General features: G+C 50.3%; 1 protein-coding gene across 1 annotated transcript in view; it reads right to left on the reverse strand.

Annotated features, from left to right (window-relative positions):
- Chchd6 (coiled-coil-helix-coiled-coil-helix domain containing 6) overlaps nt 1-18,426 on the reverse strand; it is a 180,345-nt gene that overhangs the window by 159,655 nt on the left and 2,264 nt on the right. The window lies entirely within an intron of this gene.

Below are 18,426 nucleotides of genomic sequence, written 5' to 3' on the forward strand. Positions count from 1 at the left end.
ACCCCCGCCTCCCGCCCTGGCTCATCTCTACCTGTCCAGGCTGCACGCATGCTCCTTTAGGGGCAGCCCAGTGTCCCCTTCTCCAGGCGCCCTCCCGGCCACGTCCAGGTGACTGGGGCTTCTCCCTCAGGGGCTGCAGCCCATTCACCCCCATGTCCCCTCCAGGGCCACCAGCAGAGAATCAAAACGCTTCCCGACTCACTTCACCTTAGTTCCCCTAATGAAGGCTGGATCACCAACGCGTTCATTCATTTTCAGGCCAGTGAAACAGGCATGAGGGGGCTGTAAACAGTTTACCAAGATGAAACGGCGAGCGAGGGATAAATCCAGGCTAAAGACCCTTAAGAGTTCACTTCAGTAAATATTTATTAAGTGCCTAATGTGCACAAGGCATCATAAAGCACAGTGGAGGGGAAGGCATTAAAAACGACGGTAAGACAAAAGATATGATCAGCAATTCTCCTTCTAGAGAGCTAACCAGGAAAAGTACTCCCCTGGGCACACGAAGGCATGTGCCGGGATGTTCACTGTGACATGGGGACGAAGAGAAAAAACCAGGAAAACCCTAAACTTCCAAGATAAACAACTGGTTAAAGAAACCAGAGGGCACACATTCTATGAAGTGTTACAGATTCATTAAAAAAGAATGAGCCGGGCACGGTGGCGCATGCCTGTAATTCTAGCAACTAGGGAGGCTGAGGCAGGAGGATCGCGAGTTTGAGGCTGGCCTCGGCATTTTGGTGAGACCCTCTGCAACCCAGTGAGACCTCAAAACAACAAGGACTGGGGATTCAATGATAAAGCACTCCTGGGTTCAATCCCTAGCCCCCTGAAAAGGAGGCAAGACTTGTATACTCTTATAAAAGGATGTATGGGATGTATGGGTCTCCATTTTATAAAAGATATACACAGCTATAAAAAAAAGCAGAAAACACAAATCTAGCTGAGTGTGGTCTATGCATATCCACATTTACAAAGGCAAGTGTGAATTTTCACGTATGTACACGGGCATGAGACTGGGATCTGCTCAGAGCAGGACCCAGGGGGACACCTACCCAAGCTCTCAGGGGGAGGAGGGAGGGGCTGCTCAGGTGTGGCTTCACTCCTGGCCCTCTTGTGTCTTTACCCCTCTCCCCTCCTTATGTTTGTGTTTTAATTTTTTTACCACCAATATTTCTTTGGTAACTAAACACTATAGAGGTCCCTCTAGTATTTAGGATGTATACCAACCAAATAGCTAATTAATGATACAGAACAAGACAAAACCTAATGTGTACATCAATAAAGAGAATATGGTGCTAGGAAATGGATCCATCCATAAACGATCCCCTGATTTTCAATAAGATCCTGCTGCGGCCTGGATAGGGCTTGAGTTCGTCTCCTGGGGCTCGAGTGTTGGAAGTCGGGTCCTCAGCTCAGTGCTGTTACAGGAGATGAGACCCTGAAGAGGTGGTGACTAGTGGGAGCTGGTTACTGACCCCTCCCCGCCATCAGAATGCCATCCGCCATGAGGTGACACAGCCAAGAGAATTTAGTGGGGAAAGAACAGCCTCTTCAATTAATGGGGTGGGGACAACTTCCTACTCCCTGTGCCAAAGAGTAAAGTTGGACCCACACCTTCCAGCAGCCACAAAAACCAACTCAAGATAGTTCAGTGACCTAAAAGTAAGAGCTAAAATGACGACTCTTCCCAGGAGACAGGGGTAAGCCTTGAAGACTTCATCGAAGTCACCTTAAAAATGACCCCAAAGGTAAAAGCAAACATCACCCAAGTGTAAAGGTTTGCTTATCCAAAGACACAACCAAGCACCTAGAAAGATAACCCACGGGATGGGAGAAAATATTTGCAAATCAAATACCTGAAGAGGAATTTTATCTTGAATATACCTAAAAATTCACACAACTCATGATAAAAAAAAAAAAAAAAGAAAAAACCCTTTAATTTTAAAAAATGGGTGCTGTGGTGGTCTGGATAAGTTTCTCCAAAGGGGAGGCCTTGGGCCTGGGCAGCAGGAGGTCCTTAGGTCAGGGACTCTGCCCTTAAGGGGTACTGCAGGATCGCAAGCTCCTCTTCTTCCTCTTTGCTTCCTGGCTTATGATAGGAACCATCTGCCCCACCACATGCCCCCACCATAATGTGACACCCTTGCCACCGGAACCGATCACAGAAGAGAATATACAAAACTGGGAGCCAGAATGAACATTTCCTCTTCATAAGTTGATTATCTCAAGTATTTCATTATAGTCACGTGAAACTGACTGAACACTGGGCAAAGGACCTGAACAGAATGTCCTGAAGCAGCTCTGCATCATCTGTCATGAGAGAAATGTAAAAATTAAACCACAACAAGAAGCCATTTCCATCCACTGACAGAGCTAGAATTGAAAACTCAAGGCCAGGGCTGGGGTGGTGGCTCAGTGGTAGAGCACTCGCCTAGCACATGTGAGGCACTGAGTTCGATCCTCAGCACCACATATAAATAAATAAAGTTCACTGACAACCCCCAAAAAATATATGTGTGTGTGTGTGTGTGTGTCTCTCTCAAGGCCAGAGCTGGGTGTGGTGGCTCACACTTATCATCCCATTGGCTTGAGAGGTTGAAGCAGGAGGATCACGAGTTCCAAGCCAGCCTCAGCAAAAGCAAAGCACTAAGCAACTCAGGGAGATCCTGTCTCTAAATAAAATACAAAAATAGGGCTGGGGATGGGGCTCAGGGGTCAAGGGCCCCTGGGTTCAGTCCCTGGTACCAAAAGAAGTCAAAACAGAAAGTGGTGGCAAAGATGTAGAGAAATCAGAACCCTAATACACTGCTGGTCAGAATATAAAATGGGTCAACCACTATGGAAAAACAGTCTGGAAGTTCGATAAAAGATTAAACCTAGAGCAATTCACTCTTAGCTGAATATCAGAGAGAAACAAAAACATGTCCAAACAAGAGTTTGCACACTAATATTTGTCTCAGCATTACCCATGATGGCCAGGAAGGAAACAACTCAAATGTCCATCATCTGATGAGTGGATAAGGAAAATGAAGTGTCTCTAGACAAGGAATACTATTCGGTCATGAACAGGAATGAAGATACTGAAGCATGCCACGTCGTGGATGGCCCTTGAGAACACGCTGCCAGGTTAAAGACATGAGATCCAGAGGCCACACCTATGCGGTAGGTTATATATGTCCAGACTGTGCAATTCTCTAGATAGAAAAAGTAGATTAGTGGTTACCCGGGCTTAGGGAAATGAGGGGCGGGGCTGATAGTTAGAGGGTAAGGATATTTGGGGATAGGGGGTGAAAATGTTATAAAAATCATCGTAGTGGCCGGGCACGGAGGTGTGTGCCTATGATCCCAGCGGCTCATGAGGCAGGAGGATTGCAACGTGGAGGCCAGCCTCGGCAACTTGGTGAGGTGCTGAGCAACTAAGCAAGACCCTGTCTCTAAATTATATACATACATATAAACCTCTGTGTGAGAGTGTGTAAAATGACTGTGGTAATGGCCGCACATCTGGATACAGCTCCCTAGTAGAATACTTGCCGGGCACACAGAGAATCTGGGTTCAATCCCTAGCAATGCTGGAAAAATCTGAATTGCAGACTTTAAATGGGCGAACTGCATGACATGTAGATTACGTCTCAAAGCTGTTACAGAGACACCGCCAAAGACAAAAATGAGCAGCCCAGATGGGATGTCACACCAAATCGCAGAAGGAGACGGTCCCGTCCCAGTGGCTGGAGGCACCGGCAGGAAGAAGCCAGCAAGCCTGCAGCCCTGAGTTCTGCGGGAGGCTCGGGCTGCCGAAGGTGGAGCGCTCGAAACTGCCACAGAAGGCTCATGGGCTGGGGCAGAGGGTCAGGCGACTGTGTGGACAGGGAAAAGCCGGAGAGCAAAGAAACCACGGGAGGAGCTGAAGGGCAGCAGGGGAGGAGTACGGTGGAGGGGACTGTGCCCTCCTTGGGAAGGGACAAAGGCTCTACCTGGTGCTTGCCTTGACTCGGAGGAATGAATGAGCTGGAGTTACAGAAGGCAGGGGAATTGTGACCCCAAGTCAGTGGAGGAACGTGGGTGAGAATGACAGAAAGAGGGACATTTAGAGAAACCTTCCTGAGAAGGTGGCACACGGGTTTGATTGTAGACATAAGAAACCCTCAGACTGTAAAGAGCAAGGAGCCCCCCAGAGCGGCCAGCTTGCTCCCTGAGCTGTAGCCACCAAGTCGACCCCGCAGGAGCTGAAGGGTAAGCCCTAGAGCACGGCCGGTCCCCAGCTCTTGCTAGAACCAGTCACACCCGGAGGGTCGGCCTGGGACACCTGGCTGGGTGTGAGGTGACAGCAAGGGCAGAGTGGAACATTCTTCCAGGTCGGTGGGGACATGGGCTGAGTGGACACTCTGGGGGCACCCTGATAGGGTGCTGGGTGACTGCCCAATTCTGGAGAAATCCTGGGGGCTGGTTAACTACACAATGGTGGCCTGGAACTGGCCAGGGCTGGGAATATTGTCACCACAGAAGAGGATGGAAAGGCAGCGATGTTCCTGGTGGAGCTGGGACACCAGTTGTTACAAATTAGCCAGCACCCGATGGGGCTTCAGAGTCGACCCTTTTGAAATGCACCAGTGCCGAGCCCAGTGGCACACACCTGTCATCCCAGCAGCTCGGGAGGCTGAGGCAGGAGGATCACAAGTTGGAGGCCAGCCTCAGCAAGAGCAACTCAGGGAGACTCTGTCTCTAAATAAAATACAAAATAGGGCTGGGGATGGGGCTCAGGGGTCGAGTGACCCTGAGTTCAATCCCTGGTACTCCCCATTCCAAAAAGAAAGCTCTAGTCCTCCAGGTGCACAGCACTAAGCCCCTATGTGGGTGTGGCTGAGGCACTGATGACGTGTGAGGTCTGCATGGAAAAGGCCATCAGAGCTGGCGATGATCCAGCCCATGCTAAGGGAAGAGCCCCGGGACCAGGGGAGCAGCCCCTGGCACATCAAAGGAGGCTGGAGCAGTGCAGCCCACATGGGGTCCAGAGGAGCGGCCTGGCAGAGGGAGGAGGGCAGCATAACCAGCCCCCGTTTTCCCTTAGCGAGTCCTTGCTTCCTCAGTACCTGCTACGTGGTGGCAAGGTTCTAGAACCAGTCAAAGCGATGGAGGAAACAGTCCTGGCCTTCATGGGGTAACGGCGAGGAAACAGGACAGACAAGTCATGGGTTTCACACCCTTTTTCACCTGACCCAAAACACCACTGATTTCAATCACAGCCTCATTTTCCACAGCCTGATGAGAGGGAGGGACGCACTAATGAAATCCGCGTTCCACCTCGTACATGCCATCCCTGCTGCAGAAATGTTCAAACATATGCTTTGAAAACTCAGTGAGGATGTGACAAGTGCCATCAAAGAAGAAATACATTATTCAAGTCTTGACAGCGCACAGGGCAGAGCAGGAAGCCACGTGGGCAGGAGGAAGCCACCTCCGGGAGGGAGGCGACAGTTGCGGTGAGACTCCCACCCTCGGATGAGGAACCCCAACAACACACCAACCGGAGGCCAGATTCAAACAGAGTCTCTGAGAAGCCGGGGGCTGGCGTGTCCAAGGGAACCACAGAAGGCCAATATGGCGCAGAGAGAGGGGACCAGATGACCAGGCCAGAGGGGCGGGCAAAGGCAAGACAGGGAGGGCAAGGAGGAAGTTCAAATCTGAGCCCAGGGCAGGAGGGGGCCATGGTGAGGGTCCCACAGGTGAGCCACAGGCTCAGGCTGGCCAGGCCCAGCCCAGGGGGCATCGGCTGAACCACGCGCCTGGCGCCCGAGGGGTTAAGGGAAACATTGGCAAGATGCTTGTTGACAGCGAGAGATTTGTAATATTTTTTAATGTTGCTACAAAATACAGCGAGTAATATTTTTAATCAACAAATATACATACACACACAGGAGTCGTGCGAGAATAAACACCATCTGGGCAGTGCCAACGGAACCAGAACGGCAGCTCCAGAGCCAGGCGGGGTTGGGTGCCTGGTGGCATAGGCCCACTGGTCACTGTGCCACCAGAGCTGGCCAGAGAGGGTCCCGTATGGTCGGCGGAGGGAGGGCCGGATCCAGAGCATGGCAGGGAAGAAGGAGTGTCTTCCAGCTGCATGACCTTGCCCTTGACCTCCAGCTGCATGCCCTTGACCTCCAGCTGCACGCCTTTGACACACATTTTTAGCTTCTCTGCACTTTGGTCATCTGTGAGGCGCAGGCCCCCTCGGGCTGGGCAGCTCAGGGATCAGGCTCTGCAGCCAGACCTGCCTGAGTCTGGATCTCAGCTAAGCCGTTTCCTAGCTCTGTGACGTGGGGCTGATCCACGTCTTCACCTGTGACATGGGGATAAAGCAATGGCGGACTTCACAACAGGGCTGCTGTGAAGAGTCCCAGGAGCCACCTACAGAAGCCAGCTGGCACGAAGGGGACAGTTGGTACGAGCTACTATGTGAAACTGCAAGGCGCCGAGCAAATACTGATCGTGACCCCTGCCACACCTGTGTGGCACCTGTGAAATGCATGGACAGTAAATAAGAACAGTTGGGATTTACCACGCGCTACAGGTCCAGTTCCTGGTGTTCTCCAGGGGACTCTGGGACCCTGAGCAAGTCTCTTCCCTTCTCCTCCATGATGTGCATGGAATTCAATGGGGCAGACTCTTTCTAAAGCCCACATGGGTCCCACATCTCACGGCCTAAGCTGGACCTGCCCTCACCTGGAGTGACGGGGAAAGGCCGAGGAGGAGGGGTCTGTCCCCACCTGCGCGGGCCTCTGGGAAGTCCCACAGAGGCAGGGACAGGTGAGGGAGCGGTGCAGGGTCTACCTGAGTCACGCCCGCCCACAGAGACCTCCCCCCTTCCGTCCCAGCAAATGTTCCTGGAAACCCAGATTCCTCTTCCGGAGGGTCACCACCGCATGACCACAACCCCAACCCTGCCCTCACCCCAAAGCAACTGTGATCTACAGGAAAGCCCCCCTGGAAGACCTAGAGGGTTCTTTATTCAACCGCGTAGGTCTATGAGTAAGTCACGTGCCCCCCACAGCTAGAAGGCAGGGGGTGGGGGACACGGGTGCTGCTCCCACAAACCCAGTGGCACTAATAAGAACCGACAGGAGATCAGTAACAGAAGGAGCTGTGCCCTGCTGACCTCATGTGACTAAGAAGAGTCAAAGCAGCCATAAGGACCGACGCTCTGCTGTCACTACCCACTGTTGTCCCCACTCTGCGGCCACTCCGGGTCCTAAAGGAGGAAGGTGTGACTGGCTCACTGCTTTAGGGATTTCAGTTCACATCACTTCCTGCTGCTTTGGGCCTGCGGTGGCACAGTACATCACCTGGTGAAAGAACTCGCCCCCGGCCACGAGGTCAGTAGGAGGCCGGCCCACTGCAGAGTAGGCTGCCCGAGTCCGGGGCCCGCGCCGTGACCATGGGGGCGACAGGTCAAGAGCAAGGGGAGGGGCACTTGCTCAGCAGAGTCCATGGGCTCACACTGTCCCCGGGAGGACCGGTTCCCAGGGAACCCAGGTGGTAAAAAGCAGAAGGGTCCGGAGAGCTGAGATAAAGCCAAGGAACCAGCAGAGCCCAGAGGAGGCTGGGCCACCAGGGAGCCCGGTGGACTTCTGTGAAATGGAGAATGGAATCCTGATGCCCCCACTGCATACCGCCACTGTGACCCTGCCCTGCTCGGCTCTTTGGACATGACACCCAGGTGCCTACTTCCGTGCTGTTACTCCCAGAATATGAGCTCCATCAAAGGCAGCAAGGGTTCCATCTGAAAGGTGCATCTTCAGGGTCTAGACAGTGCACATTTGAGATGCTCAGATTTTTGTTAAATTAGACATTTATTAAAAGCAAGATGCGGTGGCCCACGCCTGTCATCCCAGGGGCTCGGGAGGCTGAGACAGGAGGATTGAGAGTTCAAAGCCAGCCTCAGCAATGGCAAGGCGCTAGCAACTCAGTGAGACCCCATCTCTAAACAGAATATAAAATAGGGCTGGGGAGGGGGCTCAGTGGTTGTTAAAGGCACAGGTCCACAACACCGTCCTCATGTGATGGAGCACTGTGTGTGTTGGCTCTCTTGAAAAACTACCTGAGAGAATCAACTTAACAGGGGGAAAGGTCTAACCCGCTCACCCCTTCAGAGATCTCAGCTCGTCACTGTCCCTGTTGCTTTGGGCCTGTAGTGGCCCACTACATCACGGTGGGAGCACTGGTGAGGAGAGAAGAGGCCAGTTCCCAAACCTGCTTCAAGGGCACACCCCCAATAACCTACAGTCCTTCCACTAGGCCCCACCTCCAATAGGTCCCATCAAGTCCCAAGGGTGCCAGAGGCTGATGACCAAATCCTTAACACGTGGGCCCTTCGGGGATGCTTATCCAAATGACAACAAGCAGAAAAAAGATCTAGCCGTCAACTTTATACTCAGTGCTCACAGTCACCTGGGACACCACTTTCCCACGTTCATATATGAACACTCACCCTGGGAACACCCTATCACATCCGACCACGAGAATGGGAAGTTACACTCCAGGTCAGTGTCACATGTCAAAATACACTCTACTGTCCTGATGGCTGAAAAGAACAAACAAAAATCAAAAAGTGCTTATGGTCAACCAGAGCAGATAAGGGTAAGACATGGGCCAGTGACATGACAGACAAGCACAGAATACAAGCCACAAAGCAGTCAGGCAACACAGCGCTGCTTGAGGGCCCCAGGAGTTCCAATAGCAGAACTCCAAGTTCAACTGCAGTGAGGAGGAAGACAGCCTGAAGAGATAATCGCAGAGAGGGCCGGGGCAGAGGCAGCCTTTGGGAGTAAGGAGGGTATGAGCAGGACAGGGAGGGTTCAGAGGGGCCCTGAGGTTCAGCCTGGCAGTGAACACAGGTGAGGGAACCCAGTAAGATGTACAAGGTCACTGGGTCCCATCAGTCGAGGCTGCCGATGAGTCTTCAGGAGGCTGGAGTGCATTCTGCAGGCCTCTGGAAGTCACTGATGGCTCCTGAACAGACACCCACCCAGGACGGGCTCTTTGCACAAGACAGTCCCCAAAGCAGGAGGAGGGAATGAGATCGTAGAGGGCTGGGGGCAGGGTGGTCACCACCAGTTAACCAGCAGTAAGAGGGCTGAGAAAATGTACTAGCTGCAGGACCAGGTGGGGACCGAATGGCTATGAAAGACAATTAGGCAACGAGAATTACTGAAGACCCGCATGTGTCAGGAGGCACGCACGGGGCAGGTGGGAAAAGCGACTTACAGAATAGTACATACAACGTGATCTCATTTGTGCCATAAAAAAGGAAAGGGTACACTTGTATATATAGGCTTGGAGAAAGTCGGAAAGGATTCATGGAGAATTGGGAACAGTTGGCATTTAAAAATAAGATGCATTTTGCAAGAAGAGAAAGTCACAAAGTAACAGACAAGAGATGACAGCGAGGCTCCAAGCCTGCTTGCTGGGAAGGGGGCGTCAACAGCGAGCTGAGAGCGGCGTGGTGCCAAGGAGCTCCTTCCCCGGGCAAACAGGTCGCAGGAGGCTGCAGGAGGTTGCATCTGGAGGAAGAAATTAGGGAATCCCTGGCGCAAACCGAGCCAAGAGACAGGCCAGAGGGAGGGTGCATTTCCTCCACCCTCCAGAAGGGGGCAACATAGCTCATGGCTGGAGCCAGGAAATCAACCCCCTGAGTGAAGACAAGGGCGCCTATTTAAAGCTAATGATAAAAGCAACTGTGACTTACTATTCCTTGAGCACCCGCCATATGCCATGCTCCAGGCTACACACATTCCCTGAGCACCACCATGCCACAGACGGAGAACGGAGTCGGGGGGCTGAACAACTCACCCACGGCCACAGATGGCCCGAGCGCCAGGGCTGAGACTGGAACCCCAACCCCGAGCACTGAACAGTGACACCCGTACAAGTGGCAGAAGTCACCTGGAGCTCCACAGAGGTGACAAGAGACCATTTGAATAGCAAGTCTTGTGCCCTCCGTTAATGATGCTTGATGGAGCCCGGGGAGGGGGACTGAGGCGCATCCCTCTGAAAACAGACAACCTATGTGAACTTGTTGAATGTCATGAAAATGAGCATTTTTTAAACTTCAAATGTCACTCTCTGGGCATGTTTGAGAAGTAGCCAGTGGAGGCATCGGTTCCATATGGGCAGGAGCAGGGCCACCACCTTGCTCTAAGAATAGAGAAAGCGTGATGCTGAGCACGGGAGGTGGCCCAGGGTGCCCAGGATCTGCGCAGCTGAGCCAGGCCCTGACCACCACTCCACCCACCCAGTGCCACGCTTCCTGAGGACACACTGGGCACTGGGTGCTGTGCCAAGCCCCTGGCAAAGAAAAGGAGATAAGTGCATCCCTGATTGTCCCCAGCCTCAGCTGATGGCCCCGCAGGCAGAGAGGCGGGTGGGGTTGGCCGAGCCCCAGGGCAGTACCCACGTGGCTATGTGGGGCCTGAGTCTGTCAGGACACCCCAATCCGAGAAACTGCCCAATTCTGTGATCCTAAAAAGATTCCTCCTCTCCTTGCCGCAGGCTGTTGCCGTGGAGATCTTCCCCCCCAGCCCTGTTTTCTAGGAGCTGAAATTAGACCCGCCGGCTGCTTGCCACAGATCTGAATCCCAGAATGTCAGGACCAGGGGACCCCGGGAGACCTCCTGGCCCAGGTGTGGCAGGGCCAAACGCTGCAGGTGCCAGGCAGGCGACGAGAACAGGTAGCATCGTCCCGTCAAGAGAGAGGGCGAGAGAGAGAATGATCTAAGTGCGAGGATGGGGTGGTGGTAAGAGGTGCCAACGTGTCACCCCAAGAGGGCAGTCACCTCGAAACTCCGACAACTGCAAAATGCTGCCATATGGGAGCAGACCAGACGCTCAAGGCTTTTTTCCAAAAGAGCTAAAAATCCAATTTATGTAAAGCCGCTCATTTTTTTTTTTAGAAATACTGGCAATTAACTCAAATCTATTAATACCATGAGGTTTCTGGACTCGTGGCTGAGGGCAAGAAAACAGCCATGGCTTAAATCTCTGCAGCAGGTGTTTCACTGAGTGGTGTCAGGCTCAGGGCTGGTGACGGCGATGGAGAGAGCAAGATCGGGCTGCTCACATGGCCGTGGGGGAGCAAGGGTGTGAGCTGCCTTCAGCCAGGGGCAGTGAGCAGCAGGTGGCCAGCAGAGTCGCAGGGTGACAGGCAGAGAAGGGACTGAGCCAAAGAGGGTCAGCCCAGCGCTGCAGGGGGAATGGAATCGAGCAAAGATGCAGGGCAGGAGCAAGCGTCCCCTGCTGAGAGGCACCAACACATGGACGGACGGCCTCCTGAGCCAGGCCAGGCGCCAGCCCTTCATCTAGAGGCAAGAGGGAGAAGCCCAAGGCGGGACCCAATTAGCTGTGGCTCTGAACAGTCCCTGCAGCGCAGGAGGGGCGTCTGGGGGATGTGCTCCCTCCAGGCTGCCTGCATGTTAGGGTCACCATCTTGAAAACCGTGGAGAGTCCACTCTGCCTTTACGATAAATGCCCTGGTAGCCCAGGAAACAGGATTTGTGAGAACTGATTCTACGGGAGAGAAAGATGGAGGGTCGAGGGTGGAGGGTGTGGGGTGTGGGCCTGCACTGAGAGGTTAGGACAGAGGGGATGACGGGACGAGAAACGGCCACAAGGTACAGGCCGGGACCTGTCACCGGGTATAAAGCAGGGGAGGAATGGAGGGTGCTGCGGATTTTCTGGTTGAGGGGCTCCATGGTGGAGTCACAACCTAAGGGACAGGTCATTCCCGTGGGAGGCAGAGGGGGTGCAGGCAGGTGCCACTTGGATGTCGGGTACGAAATACAAGCACAGGACATGGGACACGAAAGGAGAGCTGGCAAGGGACATCTGGGAGAGCGCTGGGTGGAAGAGCTGGAATCCAGAAGTCGTGGGCTCCTGAGGAAGGATGGAAGAGAATGGCCAGAGACCCAGGGCCGAGCAGGGGACACTCTGAAGGAGGAGAAAAGAAAGGGCAGAGATGGCATTTTGCCCAGACACCAGCAGAGAAGGACTGAGATGATCATAGAGACCTTCCTCCAGCCGTGAAGAAGGCAGCACTGGCCACCCAGAGGGACCGGGGCGGCCTCCCAGAGTAGCACCTTCATTTCCCAAATGAGGGAACTGGCCCAAGATTAACAACTACCCTCCAATTTACACGTACATATGTGTATAGATATGTATTTTTCTGGTACCAGGGATTGAACCCAGGGGTGCTTAACCACTGAGCCAGGTCACACCCCCTTTTTATGTTTTATTTAGAGAACAGGGTCTCCCTGAGTTGCTTAGGGCCTCACTAAGTTGCTGAGGCTGGCCTTGAACTTGTGATCCTCCTGCCTCAGCCTCCCGAGGTGCTGGGATGACAGGTGTGCGCCACCGTGCCTCAGCTTAAATTTAAATTCCTACAGATTTATCTTTTACTGAGAAAGAGTTTAAAACACTGTGCTGGATATAGTTAAGGACTACTGCCAGGGAATTGCAAGTCTGACTTCCTGAAGTCAGAAGGCCAGGGGGAAATCACAGTAACTCTTGTACTGTTTAAATTTTGTCACTGCTAACACTGATGTTCAAATAAGCCCCTGAGAGTTGCTCAATCTGTCTTTCATGTGTGGCTAACAGCAGAGTTGTGAGGATGATCCTCTGATCATCTACACACAGTGACACCGTGAATTTGGGGATCTCCAAGCCATGGAAACAGAGGGCACCAAGGCTACGTCTACACATAAGTGTCTGTCCTTCATCCGGCCCTGTCTCAGCAACTGAGGAGGAAAGTTAGAGAAAACTAGAGCCCTCTGTTTCCCTGAAGAATTTGCTCTACTTTGTTTCCTAATACCTCAACACATGTCAGAAGATGTGACATGTTTTGGCAGCATCCAAAAGAATAACATATGCGGGAGTACCTAGCCCAGGGACGGGCACACGGTGTGGATTCAGGCAATGTTTGCTGGACTTGAAATTGGAACGCAGACACCATTCATTGGAAAGCAGAAGCTGGCTTTCCTGTAGTGGCTTCTTCAATCTGCACTCACCAAATGGGCAGCCAAGTGGGGCTTCCAAACTGAAGACGACTGGGAAGGCTCTGTAATCCAAGCCCTTGGGGATATCTGTGTTCAATGGGAGCCTGGCGGTGCTACGTGGGATCTCCATCTTGCACAAGAGGAAGGCCGACCCCTCTGAAGTGTCAGGGCCTAAGTCCAGGTCTCCTGAGATCTCATTTAAAACACGGACTTTAAGCAAGTCAACTGAGAGGAAAGAGGCAACCAAAAGGCAGACATTAGAGGTGGGACAGGCTCCCAAGCCCAGGGATCAACATGGAATGAGAACAAAAGAAAGATAAAGAACCTGCAGCGAAAAGTGATAATACAAAACAATATGACAGAGAGCGTCAGTGTTCACGCCGAGACATCTGGGGCAAGCTCGAAACTCGGCTGATCAACAGCATGGTGGAGAGGAAGTCTACCGCACAAGTGTGAAATGAGTCTGTGTCAAAGCCATGAAGGGCCAAAGTCTCTTGCACAGCTGCCAGCGTGGTCACCAGGACTGTCATTTCACTAATACCAGCATGGAATCTGAACATACATGCCAATAAGCCCCCCACTCCAACAAGACATAAAACCTACAGCTAACATGCTTAATGGCCACTGCTGTGCCATAATGTACACTGACTGTTGCCAATACAATAAGAAAAGAAAAAGAAAGCGTATTCACATTAGAATGGAAGAAGGAATGTGGATTTTATCTGCAAACATGATCCTACCCATAAAATACCTTAAGGAATCAACAAAACAACTGAGTTCAACAAAGTTGGCAGATACCACACGAGTATTCCAAAAGTCAACTCAATCAACTCTATTTTTGTACACGCGCAATGACAAACCCAAAAATGAAATAACAATTTCATTCACAAGAATATATAATAAAATAAGACACTTGGGAATAATTATTTTTCTTTTTTTGGCACTAGAGATTGAACCCAGGGGCACTTTACCACTTTACTACATCCCCAGTTCTTTTATAATTTTGAGACAGGTCTTGGGTCCCCTGAGTTGTTGAGATGACATGTGCATCTCAGCACTGAGTCCCTTGGGAATAAATTTAAGAAAAGAAGTGCAAGATGTATATACTGAAAGAACAAAACAGTGCTGAGAAAAACCAAGGGAGATCTAATAAAGAGGGAGATATTTGATATTCACAGACCGGAAGATTCCAAATTGTTGAAAACAGCAATTCTTCCCCAAAGTAATCTGCAGATTCAACACAAATCCGATCAAAATCCCAACAGGCTTTTCCACAGAAGTTGACAAACTGATCCTAAAATGCATATAGAAACGCAAAGGACTCAGAACAGCTAAAACAATCTTGAAAAAGAACAAAGTCGGAGGCGTTGCGCTTCCCAATTTTGAAACCACAAAGCTGCAATCATCCTAACAGTGTGCGACCACCATAAGGACAGGCAGAGATCAATGGAACAGGATGGAAAGTCCAGAAATAAACCATTATTTTTACTCGATGGATTGTCACCATGGTCCCAAAGTAATACAAGTGGGAAAAATAGTCTTTTCAAAAAATAGAGTCTGGGTCTGTGGCAGTGGTGGGGGACAGAGATGATCACCTAGCAACTCTGGAGGCTGAGGCAGGAGGACTGCAAGTTCAAGGACAACCTGGGCAATTTTGTGAGACCCTATCAAAATAAAAATGGTAGAGCACTCCTGGGTTTGTTCTCCACAAATGCTTAAAAAAATAAATAGAAAGATTTGGAAAAATAAGATAGGCAAAAAAGATGTGTTTTGATCAGAGTCTGGCAAGCTGGTATTGGAGCTGAGTTCTACCAGCATTTGATTTTGTACATAAACAGAGCCTTAGCCACACCCACACATTAACATACCACCTGGGTGGCTTCCACCAGCTACTGAAGGGGTGTAGTCATGACAGAGACCTCCAGTCTGCAAAACCTAAAGTATTTCCTGTCCAATCCATTACAGGAAAATTTTGTCAGGCCCTGATTTAGAGCCTTACCTCTGAGCATACAGAAAAATTAACTCAAAACAGATCACAGACCTAAATATAATAGCCCAAACTACAAAACTCTTAGTAGAAAAAAATAGCAGGAGGGGCTGGGGCTCAGTGGCAGAGCACCTGCCCAGCATGTGTGAGACTCTGGGTTCAATCCTCAGCACCACATAAAAATAAACAAATAAAATAAAGGCATGCTGTCCATCTACAACTACAAAAAATTAAAAAATTTAAATTTAAAAAAGTAGGAAATTTCCATGACCTTAGGTTAGCCAAAGATTTCTTAGATAACACCACCAAAAGTACAATCAATTTTTTTAAAAGATAAACTTCATCAAAATTATAAATATTTGCACTTCAACACCACCATGAGAATGAGAATACAAGCCACATATTGGAAGAAAATATTTGCAAATCAGAATATTTGCAAATCAATAATAAAGGGTTTGCACCCGTCACAAAGAAATCTTATAACTCAATAATAGAAAGACAAATAACCCGGTTAAAATCAGGCAAAAGCCCTGAATACACATTTCACCAAAGGAAACATATGGATCGCATGGAAGCATGTGAAAGATGCTCAACATCATCCAGCAAATGCAAATTCAAACCACAGTGAAATGCCACTTCCCAGCCACTAGAATTGCTATAATTAAAGAGACAATGCCAAGTGGTGCTGAGAGCGCAAACTCGAACCCTCACACATTGCTAGTAAAGATATAAAACGGTACAGCCACTTCAGCAAACAACTTGAAGTTTTTTACTTCAACATGACTCCCCAGATTCATAAACAGTGGCTTGGGAGGCTGAGGCAGGAGGATTGCAAGTTTGAGGCCAGCCTCAGCAACTGAGCAAGGCCCTAAGCAACTTAGCAAGACCCTGTCTGAAAAGGAAAAATAAATAGGAGTAGGGATGTGATCAGTGGTTAAACTCCCCTAGGTTCAATCCCTGATTTAAAAAAATAAATAAATAACGCAACAAATCTCCTCCTAGGATGGCTCAAGACATACCACCGATGTCAGAGAGGCATTATCCATCTCCTATGTAACTCTGTCCATGTGCAAAAGTCACTTGTAAACATCATGTTCGTAGCAGCATCATTCCCGACAGATGAAAACCAGAAGCAATTCCAATGCCCATCAGCTGGTGACCGACTAACAAAATGCAGTGTGTAATCCACACAACAGGATCCTGTTCAGCAATAAATGTGCACCATCAATGAACCCACATCAAAAACAAGTGGTACAGCACTTACCTCGAGGGGAGGGGTTTCATCCCCAGCACCACAAAAACACCCCAAAAATTACGCTAAGTAAAAGAAGCCAGACGTAAAAGATATACAATCCACTTACAGGAATCATCCAGATAAGGTACATTCATACAGGCAGGAGGCTTTAGTGGTTCCCTGGGAATGGAAATGGAGAGTGACTGGCACGAGGTCTCTTTTTAACTCTTGTCAGTGTTCTAAAAGTGGATCGGGGTGACAGTGACCCAATTTTGTTAATTTACTAGAACATATTGAAGTGGATAAACTGCATGATATGTAAACGTATCTCAATAAAGTTGTTTTTTAAGGGAAAAGGGAAATCAGCATCACCTGATGGAACGTTTGACAGCTCTGCTCCTGATTAAAGAACCGCAATGGGGCATCCAGGATGGTGTGTCCACAGCCCTGTCTGGCAAGCCAAGGCCACCAGTCTGGCCTCACCACCCAGTAACCTCCTCCAGCAGTCTAGCCCCTGATGACTGCCACGCACACAGGCCTGAGTCTGAGCCTCCAGGTCCTCCACTCACTCACTGTGACCTGGGGTCACTTCTCTCACTTTGGAAATGGGGATCTCTCACTTAAGCTGGGGATGGGGGTTTCTCACAGGTCAGCATGTAAAATACCTGAAACAACTCTCTTAGAATACGGTGGGCACGGTGCTTAGCATAGAGTGAACACACACTCCTCACAAGGCTGGCTTAGGACCTGCCCTGCATGTCACCCTCTCAGAGAGGTATTATGTGGCCATTCCATCTCAAGAAGGCCAATCCCATTACTCTGCACCCTTCTGATTTCCTCTGCAGAGCCTGCAGTTTTTATTCTTTGGCTTCTTCATCCTTCTTTCCTTTTGCTCCCCTCCCCCTACTAGGCTGGGGTCTCTGTGATGGCAGGGACCTGGGCTCTGTTACTGTCCCTGCGTGGCCAGGCCAGCTGTTGGGCAAGTATCATGGTAATTAATAGTAGGCACCTGCTGAGGAGTGACTGGCAGCACAGGCTCAGAGCCCTGGCACGGGCGGTGTGTCTCAGGACACACCCTTCTTGGTCGCCCCCTCTGCTGCGGTCCAAAATCAGCCTCAAAGGGGCAGTGAACTAAGACTAGGCCGAAGCAGCCCAGAGGCTGAGGAAGTCGGTTTCCCAGAAGGAGTGGAGCAGCAGGAAAGAAAGTGCACGGAAAGGGGAAGACAGGATGCAGGGCTGGGAGAAGGTCTAATCACCAAGATGGCCGCTCACAGGGTGGAGAAGTAGCTGCACACAGGACACGCCTGCCGTGGGCCTTCCCAGATTGCAGGACCAGGTGAAGTGTACTGATGGAAACCATCTTTCCCTATTTCACACGTTTGCTCTGGAAACCGGAGTTGAATATAATTGCAGCATTTTTGCATTCATTAAATTCCTTTTACCTTTCCTGGAATTAGGGCTTGAACTCCTATGTAAATTTATGCAAATAAACATGCAAATGAACAAGGCCCTAGCACTTCATTTTAAAGGGACTAGAGCACTATCTAGGACCAGGACCTCGGGATTAAATATAAGTGGTCCCTAAGAATATGTAATTTTCGCTGAAGGAGCCTGGGGCAGAGAGTCCTCTTGGTCTCATTTGTTCACTCTGGGAACTGCTGTGTTGATCGGAGGGTCTTTTTTTTTTTTTAACTCACCAGCCTAAAGACAAGGTGAACCCCTCAACCCCCGAGTAACTCTGCTTACCAAAAAAGGCCCCGTCCTCATCACCATAACATCCTTTCTCCCAAGCTTCCTCTTTTGAATCGGGCATATAAGCAGAAGCGAGGACATGGCTTTCCAGATGTGGGGCTGTGCCCCTCACTGTAGAGCTCTGTGCACAAGTCATGGCTTCTGATGAGTTTGCTCAACTGGAAAAGGAAGCCATCACCAAAGATCTTTCTAGTTTTAATACACTTAAGTGGGGCACCAGCATCACTGTCAGGTCCAGTGGAGGTAAAGTCACAAATTTTAAGGCTGCCCTTTCGTGTATCCTGGGGGGGTAGAGAGAAAAAGCTGGTTTTCTGAAGGCTCTAAAGTTCTAGAAGGAGGAAAGGTGTTAACCTCTCTAAGGTGGATGCTCCATCTTTAAAGAGAACACACAGTTTGCAGAATCATGA

This window comes from Marmota flaviventris, chromosome 20, assembly GCF_047511675.1.
Source record: "Marmota flaviventris isolate mMarFla1 chromosome 20, mMarFla1.hap1, whole genome shotgun sequence".
Taxonomy (NCBI): Eukaryota; Metazoa; Chordata; class Mammalia; order Rodentia; family Sciuridae; genus Marmota; species Marmota flaviventris.